The sequence below is a fragment of the Bombus pyrosoma genome, linkage group LG9, assembly GCF_014825855.1.
Source record: "Bombus pyrosoma isolate SC7728 linkage group LG9, ASM1482585v1, whole genome shotgun sequence".
NCBI lineage: Eukaryota > Metazoa > Arthropoda > Insecta > Hymenoptera > Apidae > Bombus > Bombus pyrosoma.
Genome location: NC_057778.1, coordinates 14,996,618 through 15,012,780, shown reverse-complemented (window position 1 = coordinate 15,012,780; position 16,163 = coordinate 14,996,618). Strand labels below are relative to the sequence as shown.

The 16,163-nt window shown below is 38.7% G+C and overlaps 1 protein-coding gene and 1 long non-coding RNA gene across 18 annotated transcripts in view; one reads left to right on the top strand and one right to left on the bottom strand.

Annotated features, from left to right (window-relative positions):
- Positions 1–1,561: 1,561 nt before the first annotated feature.
- The window catches only part of LOC122570599 (CUGBP Elav-like family member 2), a 358,376-nt gene continuing 343,774 nt past the window's right edge, over positions 1,562–16,163 (top strand). For 8 of the 17 annotated variants that reach the window (XR_006317854.1, XR_006317853.1, XR_006317855.1 and 5 more), the window contains exon 1: positions 1,563–2,086. The gene's annotated coding sequence lies outside the window, so the exon portion shown is untranslated. Of the gene's footprint in view, positions 2,091–16,163 lie in introns of all 17 variants that reach the window. The other 9 variants (XM_043733110.1, XM_043733121.1, XM_043733119.1 and 6 more) reach the window with 5 other exon arrangements.
- Positions 3,954–14,721, bottom strand: LOC122570606. The gene is made up of 2 exons (XR_006317858.1): positions 7,729–14,721; positions 3,954–7,590 (listed from the first exon to the last, which is right to left on the bottom strand). It is a non-coding gene; the product is annotated as an uncharacterized LOC122570606 (long non-coding RNA).

Here is a 16,163-nt window from a genome sequence, read left to right as displayed (position 1 = left end):
TAGTTTATCACTCCATAATGTTTTCACATTTATTGAAACTTTTTCAACAGATCATCCATTTCGTTTTGTTAAATGACAAAAGTTCTTCGCATCAAGGAACAATTCTTCGTTTAGATTCTACAGATTATTATTGATACTTTCGCTAACCGTGTTAGTTGAAAAATTATTTCAATAGTCATTTTCAACGAAGGATACAGGATCAACGTGACCACGCGCGATTTAAAATTCTGAAATTAACTGTAAAATACAAAATGCTCTCCTATTCCCTGTAAGATAACTATCACTCGTGCGCTATATATATATATATCATCATTCATCTTCCACCATCCTTTTTCATTTCATTCTTTACACAATTTGTCATATAGTCACCGAGAGCGTTTCTCAACCATACATTAGCGTGTCATCGCCTCCCATCACAGGGCATAATCGACTGACAGAATTGAATCGCATCATATAACAAACGCGCATGCAACGAAGACTACTATCGACGTATCAGACAAACGGTCATTCGCTCTTAAAAGTTGCATGACCTGCCACGATTAGCATTTCCAACTGGGTGGTAATCGTCATCGGTAGCTTGGCATCAGATGACGCGTTCTCACACGAGGGTCAACCCTCAATTCTCGTGTCACTTCACGATATCCAAGGAGTAAAGGCAAATCGACGGAGTAAGATGAAAGATATAGAAAAAAGTTTTTCGCTGAAAATAAGATTTTTATGAAATAGAAGCTTTCGTTTTAAAGCGACTCGTTTATTAGTGAAGAAATAAACGAATAAATTTATCAATTTTTTACTATGTCATCTTCATGCCCTTTTATGTATATTGGCGAAAAATGTTCATCTGTGCAGAAAGATATATATATATTTTTTTATTTTAAAAAAATAGTGCAACTGTAAAATTCACACATATTATAGTATCTGTAAAAAGAATTGGCCGTAAAAATATGTTCTCTTTGTACCATATCTCTTTGTTCTCTACTACCTTTTTATTTTGGTTGCAATTAAAAAATGTGGTATGGCTAGCATCCTGTATATTATGATAAATATTTTGTTAACAAAAAAATTGAAATACCGTATGTCTCTATATGGCACAAGGGATACGTTCCGAGCTATACAAATTACACGGGTTATACTAATTTAGACATGAAAAGTAAATCTTACATGCTTCGTAACTATACACTTCTCTATGTTTACGAAGTTTACGAAATACGAGATAAATATCGTTCTTATAAAAAAAAATGAAAGAAAAATGGCAAAGAATCGATTTTGTTAGATACCGTTAGACTCATCGACTCTCGTTCGCCGATACAAAGAATGTATGTGCATAGAAAGCGGACGACGACGACGACGAAGACGACGAAGACGACGACGACGACGACGACGGCGCGGTGGCTCGACGCACCAAGGCAGAACAGACAGAGAAAACGGAACGAACGAGAAGCCAGAGGGGTGGCGAAGCGTCGGTGGCGCCTCCAAAGCGTCGGTTGGTGGGGGCTCGTGGTAGCAGGGGCGTACGGACGCGACGCGGCGTATCCATCTCTCCTCAGTCGACGTCAAGCCGTCGCGACGCGTGCGTCTTCTCTTTTGTTGGTTTTGCGAACCTCACGAGACTCGCGTGTCTCGCACAGCGTGACTAGTCTTGTCCGTGTTCGCCCACCTGTTCGCTCCAGTAAGTCGATCGCGAGTATCATGACAACGAATGTTATGTTCCGTGTAATAATCGGCGACTTGTCGCTTGGTGCACGTGCGTCATCGTTGTTGTCGTAGCTCCGTTACCTTGTGTTTCCGTGTTTCACCAGGGATACCTGAGATTTCGAGGGGTTCTCGCGAGTGATCTGACAACCTCGCGGTCCAGGATCTGCCACGCGATCATCGCGACGCGAGTGTCGTGTTTCGAGCACCGTAATTTCGTGATAGGTGGTTTACTATCCGGCTAAACTGGAACAGTGTGCTTGCTACTGGTACGTTGCAATAGAAGAAGAAACAAACGGTGTGAGGAAAAATCTGTTGCAATCGTGTTAGAAATCAGTGAACCAATCTCTCGGTGATAATTAGTGCGAAACACTCCTTGGATTATGACCGTTGGGTAGGTATGCGAGAAAATATTCCAATTATTGATATTTATATGGAAGAGGGTTGAAGTCGTTCGTGTTTGGAATCAGTCAGAATCATTGACGGTGGGATGCTACGAATGTCCATTGTTGACACGATCATCATGATAGTGGATGAATAGTGGAGCGATGGTGCGCTAGGAAGAGAATTAATTGGAGAAATGGTCGTCACGTTCTCACGTTCCACATTATCCATGTTGTACGTTATTAACGCGAATTTCGCGTTCGTCAGCGGTTAAAGCTTCAACTAGAACACAAATATCGTCGTAACAGCATGCAATATGAATCAGCGACATGCTTGGTTATAAAGAAGTATGCTTCTATCGTACGAGAGATGGTAGCGAAAGCTGTGTGATACGTTCTCGATCTTTTCGTTAGGGGCAAAGCTTTGCATATTTTAGTCTCAAGCGTGGATTTCATCGGTTCGAAATCGGCTTTGTCAGCCGATTAACATTTCCACTTTGGTATTCGTTGAGATCTCGTTAATGTTTCAAGCCAGCCTCGTTTATCTTTGGACAAGTGACAAGTGTTTTCGCTCGGGGCAAATTTACAATAGGCGTGAGTGCTGGATCCGAACCGGTATAAAAGTCTTCAACTACTGGTATGGCTTGATGGTCTCGTTGAAATTTAAATAGATCATTGTCAGACGTTCATCTTGCGTTTCGTAACGTGATTGCGCTTTCCTATCTTCCCTCTACACAATCGTGTTTATACTTCTAATTATTTTAAATTCTTTGAACAGAACTCGTTGAAAATGAAGTTCTATCCGACCTACTCAAACATACAATACACTGTAGAATAGAGGATCCAAGGAGAATAAAACGGAGGAACAAGGTGAACAAAATCGACGAGCCTACTAAGTTTAATAGATTGATACGTTACTCGTACGATACTGTGATATACATATATATATATATATGTATATAGATTGACGTAGAGACAATCGATAAGACAGTTTATGCAAATATAAGAAGCATAAAATCGGCATGGAAATCAATGTAACACGGAAAGCGATACTCCGATCGTTCCAAGCGCTGTATCTTAAATCAAAGTTATTTTGAAACACGAAACATTTATCCAGCTCTAGCTATTCATGCTTCTAATCCTCCTGTTTATCGCACATTAATGACTCTGTCAGTAAGGCGTAATGATGAGGCGACTGTTTAGATTGACATCGCCGCTGGCCTTCTCACCTTGACTGGCTGTTGCACGCTTTCGCAATTTAAGCCGGTCAACGTGTCGTATCGCGTGTTACAGTTTTACAACGTCCGATTTCCACTGTTTCACTGTTTTCATTGCTCGATATCGATTCGCGATTATCAACGCCGTATGAATTCTTCGATCGAAGCATATTATGATCGCTTCTACCAGCGTACGCGCGATTTCGATGGCCTTGAAGTTTCGGTTGTACGACATGGCTGCGTGGATCGCATATAGTCGAAACGGTATCGATATTATTAGATTGCTGCTCGACACGTTTCGACAACGATCCTTGTTACGAAAATTTGTCAATGGTTTGCGTCACGTGTCAAATGCGTTCGCTGTTTCGCAGTTTGTTTCGTTTGGCAGTACTGTGCATTTGTTGGTTTTTTTTAAGTTGCGTAATGGCGGGCGTGAATTATCGTTCGTCTAACGAGCCAAATACAAATAGCCGATTGTTGCAACGTTTAACCCTCGGCTGATTGGATCGTTTCAGATCCCCAACGAAATAAAGGATACGAACAAAGATATGAAAGGGACGCATTAACAATAAAATTCGCAAAATATGCAAAACGTGAAATATACATATTATACGAAATGAATAATAGTAAGTGGTTAAAGTTAAAATCTAAAAGAGAAAAATTTGTATCCAGCTTTCGATTTATTATAAATTTTCTAGTTATGTTCTAGTACAATGGATCTCCATAATCCATATATAATATATACATGTGATTCGTATAACGCATATTATCGTATATGACGCTGCTTCATATAACGCGAAACGTATCTCCCCGTTATACGACGGTCGACTATATATCTTTCATAATTTTTTCGTAATATTTTATGATTCTACGCATCTCGTTGCGTGTAGTTTAGTTTCTTTAGATTTATAATTTCGACAGTTACATAGCTTCCGTTAGGTAACGAGAATGATAATCGATAAATCTTTGAGTAAAGTTCTATAAATAGTAGCTGTAATAGCCTATCTTTACATATTTAACAATGGAATTGCATGTAGGAAGTTGTACTGGTCAGAAATGACCCAGACATCGCCATCATCTGTTTATCGTTCTTAAATTAAACCGTATAAAGATTCAGTTATTCGTTGAAAAAAACAGCGAATTGTAATTTTATTGCGGCAGAAAGATTGTTTCTTGAACCGACGATTTGATTCCCGAAAGATAAAGCTTGGCTGTGATGGTATGCCTGCGCCACGTAAAATCAAGCAGAATCTGTACGTTCTTGATTCAAGGACTATTAATTGGGTCACGCGTGATGATTCGAATTGCCATAAAGTTTCAAACATACTTATTCGATACGAAAAATATCACTACTTGAAATTAATATTTCTCCGAATCTGCCTTAACGCCTTTAACGATAAACATGATCATTAATTGCACTGATCGACACCATACATTTTTCATAATAAAGGAAGCAGCATTTCTCTTTGTCGATTTTTGCGGTTTGAATTATACAAATTCATAATCGGAGATACGGGCTCTCCAATGATAAATAGCAAACATATACCCGTTCGAATAATTACTCGTGGTATTGTATTGTACGTCAGCGTTCATAAGTTCGGGGTCACGCATCAATTGATACTCCTAACTGAAATTGTTGCAAGAAAATAGTTCGTCTACTGTCGAGTTGTACGCACAGCGATGAAGCAGATTTCGAGAGAATTTCAAATAATGTAATATATAAAGCTATTTTATATAATTATCTGAAAAACAATGTTTGAAAATAATCCCCAATAACGCGGCATTAGAGAATCTTTAAGCAAGTTTTTAAATTTGACAATAAGTAATGACAAGTTTGCTTTTTAGATCTGCAGTATACATTTACAATGTAGCATTCCATTCTCGCGGAATCATTAAAAAGGGTTAACAGAAATATTCAAACGAGTCTGATAAATAAATCTGAAAAAGATCTCGGAGCAAATTTCGATTCTCTTCGTGCGTACGCGATCTACAAACCATAATATCTTCCGCGACAGAAAAGGGAGAAAAGGGAAGGAAACAGGAGGAAATAAAAGGAAAAGAATTTGAAGAACAGAGCGAGCTTACGACATTCGTCGGGTTGTCGAACGTGCGGTGGCTACTGGAGAAAACGCTGTTCCGGCGTCTTTGTCCCGATCGGCACGTCGCTTTATCGTGGCACGTGAGCCTCGTGCCAAAATCACCAGGCACTGGCGACAAATCGGTATCGTGGATTTATTCTCGGCGTCTTTGCCGCGGTGCGGTGTCGAGAAACGATACAGCAAAGTGGAAGCGAATTGTCTTCTGCGAGAGCTTTTGACCGAGAGACCAGGCCAGGAAAGCTGCGATATGTTTTCACGGAGTAGCTGCATCTTCGAAGGCGTCTTGTTCTTTCGACGTAACGGGTCTGGACACGAACTCTCGAGAAGGTGTCTGTACCGGGAAAAGGAACGAGTGGCTGACTCATGCTCTTTCTTCTTTCAATCCCTTCGCGTGCGAGCTTTTCTCTTAAGCTCGTTATCCACAAGCGTATATGTACAACCTACCGCCGTATAAGGGTTTGCGTTGTTTTTGGGCAGCTTTCATAATCACTTCGAATTAGAGAATTCTTCTATTAGAATTACACGTTTAGAATTATTATTTTTAATTAGAATCTAATACCGCCAGTTTTTTATATTGCAGATGAGTGGAATCTATGTAGAAATCGAAGGACTTACGATCGTAGATAGATCATTTTATTTCGCTCCGCGTTAATTATAAATCTTGTTATACGATGACTTTATATACCAGTCGATCTATTCAAGCTTCTCCACTATTCACTTATAATAATTATTATTTCACAATACTATCAGTTAAGTTATAAAAGAGGTTATGGTACGCGAGGTCATTCTTTCGTAACTCTTATCAGACATCCGCCATTCACGTGTCAATTACCGTTATGGGAACCCAGAATTAGAAATCGGACGAAAATAACTGTGTTATAAACGATATGAAATAGCGAGTCGTTGAATACGTTCGTAAAATATGAATTTGCATAAACATTTTCTGCTCATAAGCGGTAATGCATTTTTTGTATATGTTATGTAATGCGTTGTGCATTGCTGAAAAGAAAACTAGCTGGCCGGCATAGGGGCAAGGACGGTATTGTTCTACTTTGTATTGTTTACCGTCACACGTTGTTGTAAGTATTGTCTTGTTCGTATACGTGACATTTTCGGCCAATACACGGATTCTGAATCACATTCAGCCTACATAAAATAAGCAATCAGATCCGCATTCCTTACGCTAGTCTTCTTTCCAGCAATACACACTACACACTATACTATACTATTATTTTACAATCAACATGCCTGACGTGCGCTATGAGCGAGTACGTAGCGATATATTCATCGTCAAGGTAAAATCAGAAAGGAATTTTCCTCATTTACAGATGAATGTATGTATGTATTACGATATTGTGGGTCAGTTTTTACGACGATAGTTCTCATTTCGTTATGAATGGGACGACTCGGTAGACACGAGGAAGACAAGGTTCGTTTCATATAGACGAGAAGTTTGCGCATTATTAGAGTATCGCGGAGGATTTTCCGTCGTCGACAATTATGCTATGCAATTATACAACACGGAATGAAATTATACGCTAATGACGTTGCAACATGCTCGTCGTGATAATGGATAGGAAACTTGTTTCCCTTCTCCGCGTTTTATTCAAGGCTTTACGATGCGAATGCAACTGTAATTTTTGTTCAATCTTGTGTGATTTTACTTGCATCGTTTGAAATGATGTAATACGTTTATTTTTCCAAGTTAACTTCGATACGATTACACCTACTTGGTACGAAATGCTGCTTCAAGCGAATAATTTTTCGCTAAACGATGCTATTGTCATCTCGTATCGTAATAGCAGGGGAATAGTTTAACTGAATCAAAGAAAACATACGCTTTACCACTTTCCTTTCCAGTTCGTTGAATAACGTATATGCTCATGCAGAGAAATATAATATATTTCTTTAACGTTATTATTTATTCTAATTCCTTTTCAAATATTATGTTACAATAATTTTGAATAAGAATATCAATTTGTGCGATTAAACGACGTTCGACGACATTCTATGCTTTTGGTATCTGCAGTGTATTTACTTTAACTGGCATTGAGGAAGGCACTTGAAATTATTTTAAGCGTCGAACACATATGGTGTATTATTGAAATAGACTTACGACGTAGAAATTCGTTTATATTTCAAACGCATTCGGAATAATTGAATTTTTCCGAGAATTATTTCTCCTAAAACCTTCTTCTCCTGTAAAATGTATAGCTGTATTTACCATTGGATTGCTTAAAATATAGTATGTTAAAAATATTTGTTTTTTTTTTGTTATGAATATCTATATACTGTCAAAAGCATTTGTATATCGATACTATAGCGTATACTACGTACTGCGTAATGTAAGGAAGGTTCTGCGTGTACACAAGGAGTAGATTTTCGACTTGGTGACCTACATGTACAAGAATCTCTGATTACATGTCTCGGATAATCGGGAGTCAGAGAGGCAACGCCCGTATAATTGGAAGTCCAGATAATCGATGTTCGAATAGTTGATATCTAGATAATTGACGTTTTACGGCATTAACAAAGTAGCATTTGTTGACATGACGCAGCGAAATAATCGAAATTATTATTAGGTCGTGAAATTTCGTCAAGATAATCCAAGCAACTGACACAATAATATTATATTATTTTATGCAATGTTCTGAATGAAATTGTTTAAATAGCACGTTGGATGTACTATATCTTTTTTTGTAATAAAAGTCGATATATTATCGTATATTTAAATTCACGGTGGATTCAATTTATATTTTTCCAACTCATGCTTCTGACATCGAATGTCACGTGAAAATGTTTTATTAGTAAACGAACTGCAATGTAAATACGTATGTTGAAACTTGAAACTAAAACGGTGACCTGTTGTGACCAGCTCTCGTGAAAAATAAGAAAATGATTGGAACCAGAAAATTGTCAGGAGGTCACAAAGTAAAAGAGATTGAAAGGTCACTGATCAAAGACACGAAATTCGTTTAAAAGATAAATTCTACAAAAGTTGAAGATGCAGTACGATATTCAAAGTCCTGCCGACTAACGACTTATAAACGAAGGATATCTTTTTAGAATCTATTACAGGACAAAATAATGTACCGAAGCTCCTAGTATTTGACCCAACGTGCGTACACGTGTAACAGGTTCGTACATTTCTCAAAGTTCAAAAGTAAAATCACTGTGGTATTCGCTAAGAGAAGTACAAGAGCCGTTGTAAAAAGTTCAAATCTGGTGTAGTAAGAAATTTCGGAAGATGATGAGAAGGAATATATGTATATCATTAACTCCTTAACGGCCTGTGACTGAGAGACAGAACCTGTGTCGAAATTAATTGCATAAAATTGTAACACGTGCGAGTATTTTGCGATGCTACGAATGTATCATGTGTTTCGCTCATGCTCGTGTCATGCTAATACATACAGGTCCTTTGTTTTCGATTATTCCGCATTCTACTTTCAACAATGGTGTTTGCGCCGCAGAAGCGTTTGCATCTTGTAAATTACTTCAACAAAGAGTAATTATGTTTTCTTCTTGTATTAGAACAGCGATGTTATTGAGCAATTATAACGATACATTTGTAGGTTTAAGAAAACATTTTGGAATATTGTACTTTAGTTGTTAAAAACAATTATTAGGATTATCGATCATCGTATATCATACTCTACAGCACAATGGAGGTTGAGGGAAATAGGAAGAGAGACAGAAGTGCATGCCAGAGAGCAGTGACTCATAGTTGATGAAAGAGCAGCGTGTAAAGTACGATAACGCGCATAGCCTGGCCCGAGTCCAATTGTAAGCGCGTGGGAGCCGCGCGATCAAATCGAACGCGTTTACAAGAAACGCCAGCTCGTGCTATAATCGAACAGCAAAAGTGGCGATATCGGAACGGACTCGAGGCCAAAGATAAAAAAAGCAGAAGAAAAGGAGTGTTCCGCTGGGTTGCGCGTCGGTATGCTATGCAGATGTAAAACGCCTGCCGTTTGTGTATCGGTTTCGGCGTCAGTGACGGCCGCACGTTTCGCGCTCTCTCTATTTAGATGGTAAAAGAACACTTGCAAAAAAACAACAGCGTTACATAAAAGCAAACGCCGAATGCCAAGCAATAATGCGTTCTGACGTGTACATGAACGCAGAAGCTGCTCCAATTGTGTCGATTGCTACATACATACTCACAAATATCGACGTCCACGACCTTTGCCCTAGTCGTCCCTGAAAAACCTCGCGACCACCGAACAACAATTAGTTATTCCTATTTGACGTGGAAAGTCACTGGATTCTATAGGATGTTTTTGAAATATTGGAAAAATATTGAATTAAAACCTCTAAATACGTGTTAAGTAGCTTACTCGATCGCTGTTCGATTCACCCGCACGCGTGACTTCTGACAGAAAAACGGAGGATTTTTCGAGGAAAACAAAAAGTCGTTAATCAAGTGGCATACCATTTGAACGGTACACCGATCTTGGAAGAAATCGAGGAACAATTTCTCGATTATTTCTGCAACAGTCGTCGGTTAGTCGATAAATCTAAGTTGAAAACATAACGTGTCGAAGCTGCGCACGATTCTCGTGGCGGCGTAAAGTTTAATGGTACGTTCCGGTCCGAGGAGAGTAAACTTCTGCCGTCGTTGGTTATCGTTAACCAGCAAAAACCTGTTTCGAACCTTGTTTAGAGCAACGTGGAAAGTGGCGAGAACACTGGGTCGCAATACACACGCACATATACGCAACAACAGGAGGCGGGCGAGGAATGAAGTAAACCATAGAAAATTAGTTAATTAGTTTTCCTGGATCGATGGATGGGCGGTCGTGTTGCGATATAGATTTTAATGTGGACATTTTCATAGGGCTGCATAGCGTCGGTTATGGTAGCTGTAAGCCAAAGTAATAAAAGAACTCGCAATTTAGTCGAAATGGGAAATGATCATTTCGGTGCAAAATAAAAATCACGGTGTTATTTCCATTTCTATGATTTCGACAGCTTTCCGGTTCCACTTTCATAAATTAATGGAAAAAGTATCGGTGCGTCTCAATTTTCACGCATGTGACCAATCTAGCGTGAGAATCGTTGATCACGAACCATGAAGCTCGTTCTACGGTTTCGCGCTGACTATAACGAGCGTCCGTCCCTATGGTTTTCTCAGTGTGCGAGTGTTAATTTCGACGACAGAAGCGGATTTTTTGGTGAAGCTTTAATTAAAAATTTGAGTACGATGAGACGTTATTTATTTACAAATGATTGCAATGTGTTATGATAACGTGAACAATGTTAAACCTGTATATGTATGTTTAATACATCGACAACAGATAATAATAGAAAAGTAATTGTACGTTTGCGGTTAGACATGATATTTTCTATTTAATCATTGAGAAGTATTACGCAACCGTAATTAGATACTATCGTGTTAATATTTCTTTCATCGATAATGCATCTGTACATGTATACGTAATTAAACTATTTAATAATAATTAGAAAGTTGATGTGGAGAGAGATTTCTTATAATCGGCATGCACTGTAAATGATATTTAAGTGTAATAACGTAATTGAATAAACAACTTCCTCTTTATGACTGTAGAAACGAGTTTCTTATATCGGTGATTTTATAACGTTCAACGATATTATATCCTAATTATAGAAAATATCCTCGCGTAACAACGATAATTTCCATCGAATATTTCATCGAGATGATTATTTCTCATACATTGAAAACTCACGCATACAGACTCGTTACGATTTATCGATCGGCAGTCAGTCCTTCGAATTACGTTCGAGTAACACGGTAATTTTCCCTGGCCAGCCATGCTTCTATTTGGCTGTACAGATTGTGAATTATAAATCGACGTTGAAATTTATTAATTAAACCGGAAACAAAGATTTCGTTTAATATTCAAATAGAGACCAGCATTGGCGCGTTTGCGTGCTGTGTAATACTCAATTGGCCGGCGCTCGTGAAATATTTTGTAAACGTCGCATTATAAATTCTGATATTATTCGCGTATCGTTATCCTGTGACTCTTTTTCCTTGCCGTGTCGTATTTTGCAAATCCGTTCGTAGCGAATTTAAAATACCACGCCGATGTAGCCGATAGAAATTTCAAACGACACAATATCCTTTTTTACAGATGTGAAATTACAATGTACGAATCTTTCGTTGAACGTGTCCGGAATCAATTTTTACGCTGCTAATAGCATCGAACTCCACATTTTAGAATGCATCTGAACCCCTGCCACGCAATGCATCAAAAATTTGTTATTGAAAGGGTTAATATAAATAATCGTAATTTAACTTCTCATTGAAACTGCTTTATAATACTGCTTTTTCGCTCTTACAAAAATGCCAGAATAGAGATTGAAAATAGAAGCGTTTCCAAAATTTTAACCCAAAAGTGTGCTCATTTCGAAACAAAAGAATTTTTTCCACAAGAACAATCAAAATATTTCACCTCGAATTCTGAAACAAGATGCTCCTTTTACAGAAACGTGACGTTCGCATCTCTTCCAAATAGCATGAAAGAAAAAGCGAAAAAGAGGTAGACACAGAGAGACAGAGAGAGAAAATGATCAAAAAGGGGGAAAAATGATTCAGCGAAAGGCGTGCAGAAAAATGAGGGCGAACGTTAGGGGAAAGTGGAAGGTTTCGGTATAGATAACGTAGCAGAACGGTGGAATCGCTGAAGGTGCTGAAAAATGCAAGCATGTCTATCGCTAGCGCGCGACAAGCAACGGTGACTTGCGGTCTAGCAGTGTGCGCGCAAATTCTACTGGCGATGTCTGACTACAAACGCGGCCGAACCACTTGGTTTCCCACGTGAAAGCGCTTACGTTAGCTCGAATCGAAGAGCGAGATAGGGAGGAAGAGAATGTTCGGCCAGGGATTGCGGATTGCAGCCACCGAGTTTTTGAGTCTTCTCCGCGATTCTTTTTGCTTGGCCCTTTTTTTTCTTTTGCTTTTCGATTTCTCTCTTTCAACCGTCTGCCTCCCTTCTTTCTCTTTCTGATTCTCCATCTCTTTCTGACTTTAACGCGCGCGCGCGCGTATGTATTTTCCCTCTTTCCCTCGGCAACGAGCGAAATCGAAGCTCGGTTCCTCCTTTGTTCCCCATGTGAAAGCGCTCGTTACAGCGTTCCGTGCCGCAGGCTAACGTTATTGTTACTAATTTCGTTCCGCCTCTTTCGATTTCAGTTTTCAGCCTGCCAGTAATTATGAACGAACCCGCTGCGCCGCAACGACGCAAGATCGCGAACGCACAAGCCGTACGGAATATTCGTTTCATTTCGTACCGTTTAGAAAAGGATTGAAACTGGATCGTATCTCCCTCTCCCTCTTTCTCACTCCACTTGCCTAGTCCTGTCTTTGTCTCCTCTCTATTCCTCTCTTTTTCCTTCTTTCTCTTTCTTTTTCCCTCCCTTTTGGTCTCTGGATATCGTTTCGTTTCGATCTTTGTCATACACGTGGCGTCACGTTGTCGATCGTAAATGTAATATTATCGCAGGAATTTCTGAATGATACTTCGAAACGTATCGCGCGACTGATGATATTCCATTACACACGCGAGCACGCTCGGTTCTCACGCAGAAGTGCTTACTAAGCGACACGCAAACCAACGGCCGTTCTTGCAAATTCTAGAAGCAACGCTTGCTATCTCGTTCTCGAATACCTTTGTAACAGTGCGTTCGAGATCGATACAATTGTTTGTTGTTGATTAGGTATCAATTATGTAACCTACGAGTTTGTGGTATACGTCGACGGACATTTCAACGAAATACCTTATCTGATTTTGTGTGGAAAATGTTGTGATGGAATAGAAGTAATAATAGTAATAAAATTAAGTAGTAATAATTATAATTATTCTACTAGAACATTAAGACTATATGTCATACACGATCATGAAATTTGGAAACGAATTAAACTCGAGCACGAACTTAGCGAAGATACTAGCGACGTTGTTCGGACGAGTAACATAAAATTTCACGATTTATCCTCTTGTAAAACGCTCGTTTATAATCCACATCCGCTGCATATTGTAACAATGATATTTTTAGAGGCTCCCACTGCAAGTGTACACGAAACGAACACACGAACGAAAGTCTGAATTCGTTCTGCGAGACCATTGCTGTCTCGCATATACAATACTAGATATTATATCTAATAAATCACTCGTCAGAAATTCTGTGTCGAATAATTTTTCACCGATATTTTCAACTTTCAACTGTTTCTCAACTGTTGACTGTATTAACGAATATAAATTTTACGCATCGCAAACACGAGAAAGTTTTCATAAATTTGCGTCTACGAAATGTATATATGAATTTATTGTCGAAATCGCGAGGCTATGTGCTCGCAAAAATTACTGATTCCTTCGAATAAGATTTTCATATTGTATTACGAATGTTTTATTTTAATTATTGTTGCAGCGCAACGGTACGATTATAAAGCCATCGAGTCTTTAGAAATAGTTTAAATAATCGATGACTGTTTATAACCAACGGAAACCCAAAGACGCGGAGTTTCTTTGAATTAATTTACCTTTTTTTCGTTTCCTCAAGCTCATGCGCTTTATTATTTTCTTACCTACCCTCGAATGTCGCGCGTGGTCATCTCACGGCTTCTCGCTAATTAATACGTAGGCGTTAGAACTTCTCGTTCTTCAAATCATGCATTTACCAATTACTCATTCCTTCCCCCTCCATCTCAAGAAAATGTCAAGACAGAAAATTCGAGTGTCCACTTCCAGCAACTTGCCTAATTTCAATAGCGATTGTCGATGTTAACCGTTCGGGAATGCACTTGGTGGCTGCCCAACGTTCGTATCGAAGAGATTAAATGGATATTAATGTACATACGCGATTAAAACAGGTACGACTGTTCGTATAACTTCGTGTTTGTGTATATTGCTTAGAACGATTTTTTCTGATTGATTTTACTGATTCCAGAGTCGGTTCAATGCCGTAATTGGTCCGTTATTTCTTTCTGTTTCTCTCGTTTCAGTAAGCAAGGGTCGGCCTGTTTTTTTTTTTATCGGTACTCGTACTAATGAGACGTAGCGTCTATTCAACGATTCTCTCTAATTATTTTGCTGCATCGCTCGAATACCATTACGTTACTGTTTCTCTTCCCGTTTTCTCACCGTACAATATCGATAGCGATTCTGTCCATTTTCTCCTCGAGTCATGTTGTTCGATTCTTCTCGAATTTCGCGCGCTGCCTGCAAATTCCGGTAGAAATCGAAGCATTTGATCGGTCAAGATCATCAAAATTGTAGTAGCACTAAATCACTTTTCTAAAACTGTTCTAAACTACTCGCTTATCTGATCGTAAATCTCTATCGATTAACTAATTAATAAGATTCGCAGATCATAGAAGCTCGAGTTAAGTAGTTTCATTGCCTTTGGAGAGGGGGTGGTGAAACGACACGAAGAAGAAGAAGAAGAAGAAAAAGAAACGAGGCCGAGTCACAAAGAAAGAAAGTTGTGCTCGCGTTAACCTAATCACCAGGACTCGTGCAACTGGCTTGTTCGTGCAGCGTTGCATTTTCCACGGACCATTGGCTTCGTTCTGATTGCATGCTGGCCACAGAAAACGTTCGAAGTCGCTAGCGATCGTAATAACGTTTGCGTTTGGTTGTTCCTCCCTTGTTTTATTCTCTTTTTTATCTTTTAGTTAACTTTGATAAAGTTCAAGGGGTATTTTATGTTTTTTAGCGAATAGTTACCGAGTTAGAATAGCTTTTTCTGTTAACAGAAACAACCACAAAACCCTAGACGATGTTGATTTCGATGAATTGATCTAGCTTCTTTTGCAGTAAATCTTGTGATAAGATGGCAATAAAAATATGTATCTGTTTTGTGAAATGGTTGATAAAGAAAAATCTCTTTACATTTTATTCATGGCTTAATGTAAAATAAAATACTGCATTATATTGAAATTGACTTATAAATTGATAGATTAAAATCGTACATCATTTAAATACCATATATAAAGCAGTCGCAAGGAGAAATGAAACTGAAATGATAATAATTAAAAACGTCTAATCATCACGTGCATAAGATAAACGTTAGATTAATTTGAAATTAAGTAGAGGCGTCACGTTATGTCAATTTTGTACGTACACCTGCTTTAATCTTATTTATTTTCCGTCTTTCATACTTTTTTATATATTATGTTTCATGGTGTTATTTTGATGCAATTTAGCCCATCTATCGTATTTGGATGCATTTCAATGTATTGCGATATTGTAAGTTCAAAACCTGCTTGTACACAGGCTTTTACTCCCACTCTATTCGTTTATAAGTCTCTGAAGCAATACGTAGACGGAGCTATATAACAAACAGGTCGTTCTTTTCCGCGTCCGTTACAAACTCCATCAGAAACTTGCTCGCAGTTTGATCCCGCAGTCGAGCATGCAAATAGAAAAAGCATCGCTTTGCCTAGAAATCGAAAGGTTTTGCAACGTCAGACGAACGAAAATTCGCCTGTAACAAGGGGAATAAGATAAATATCAAGCGATGTGATCGCGAAGAAGAGGAAAGACGTAAAACGAAAGTGAGCAAAACAGACGATGAGGCGGAAAGGTTCGGTTTCGAGCGCTCTTTTGCTTCGACGGAAATATTTGAAGTGAGAGACCTGTGTAAACCTATCTAGATTCTCGTATTGCTGGTCGTATGTATCTGCGTGCCCTTTCGCTCGCGATCAGTCCTCTTTTTGCATGGTATTTCTGTCGCGATTCCAGTGAAAAATAAGTTGCACAGCGTAGATACGCTTGCGTTCTATTTAGTTT